Source organism: Macadamia integrifolia, chromosome 8, assembly GCF_013358625.1.
Source record: "Macadamia integrifolia cultivar HAES 741 chromosome 8, SCU_Mint_v3, whole genome shotgun sequence".
In the NCBI taxonomy this organism is placed as follows: Eukaryota; Viridiplantae; Streptophyta; class Magnoliopsida; order Proteales; family Proteaceae; genus Macadamia; species Macadamia integrifolia.
The window spans coordinates 129542-131232 of NC_056564.1; positions in this window are offsets into that span (position 1 = coordinate 129542).

The window sequence follows — 1691 nt, forward strand, 5'->3', positions numbered from 1 at the left end:
TCCCGTGTATAAGAGAGAGAGAGATGACCTCTACTTTCTTGGCAGTTAGTAAAAGAAGCATTAGAAGGAAGAGAGAGAAACAAAGGAAATGTCATACTTATACGCCATTCGATGCTTCCACCTTTTCCCAGTTGTTTGCTTTAACCATATTGGTCACTAAATGCCAAAGTCCATGTCTCATACGATGCAAGCCAACACTTGAAATGCTCACTTAATTAATTTGTTCTCCTTTTCCTCTCCAACCAAGGGTACAGATTCTATACCAATGCCTTGACTGCTTTCATGGTCAAAATCCTATGTTGTACCTTGAAAACCACGGATCAAGTATTGATACCTCAAAAGACCTTAAAAAAAAAAAATACAGATTCTATAGTCTCTCATCCAATCTAGTTCATATCACTACAAGTGTACGAGGTTGGATTTTAACTAGTTTCAGTTTTCACTCAATTCAAGTTCTTCCTTTAAAGCCAAATACATGAAGCAGCAGATCAACATCCCACATCGGGTTGGAAATCATAAATATACCAATCAGCAGCATACACTCCTCCTGATACGGAAGCCATAGCAAGACCGCTTGAGCCTACGCTTGCCTTCTTTGACCAAGAGAGAGAAAGTAGTCCAGGTGGTCTTGAATTTTTTGGTCACTCATACTGTGATAACTGACATGTTCACAAAGTAACTAAGGGTGGTACGCACGCCAAGGATAGTCTGAAGATCTTAAGTCACGAGGTTTACCATTACATGTCTCCTTTTGCTTTCCTATGCAAACAGATGGGCAATGAAAGGCAGAGAGATTGCATTAGCTGGACCTCAATTTTGAATTGCTCATATTTTCAATAGTCACTTGGGAAATAAGTAAACGTCACGATAAATGTCTCTCTACTGTCCAATTCAAAATCAAACAACATGGCATGTAACCACATCTACCACCATCCAAACAAAACTGGAGCGAAAAACCAAAGCTGAAGTCTGCCTAACCACTTGAAGGAAGACAACCAATCTGAATTTAGCCTTCAATGGCAAACAGAAAACTTCATAATGTATAGTTCGAGTAAGTCAAGACTGCTGGAATAGGCAGTTTCAGTCACACCCTATTTGAAGATGAGCCAATATGTGTCACTGTCCAATTCAAAATCAGGCAAGTACCTCCTGGTTACATGGTAAACACTACCAAGAACAGGGATTAAAGAAATGAACTAGAAATGGAAGAGAATCCTGTACCGTCCTAGTTACATGGTAAACACTACCAAGAACAAGGATTAAAGAAATGAACTAGAAATGGAAGAGAATCCTGTACCGAACAACTTATGCATTCAATCGATATCAATCTACATACAAAAGTTTGCTACCATTCTAACTAATTTCTATTTAATCTGCTCGTCTTTGAGGAGACGTTACAGATTTTTTAATACAATCTACAATACCTTCAAACTTTACTACCATTTTAACTAATTTCTATTTTATCTGCTTGTCTTTGAGGAGACGTTATAGATTTTTTAATACAATCTGCAATACCTTCACTATCTGCTTGAGGCAGAACACAACCCAAATCATCCTCTTGTTCATCGTCAAGATAAGAGTGAGGTGAATGAAGATTCCCATGAGTCTGGCATGCCTTCATTGTCTTGCAGTGTTCTGCTTCATCATCTCTTATGTTGAGAAACACATCATACAAGTTCTCTTAAAAAAAA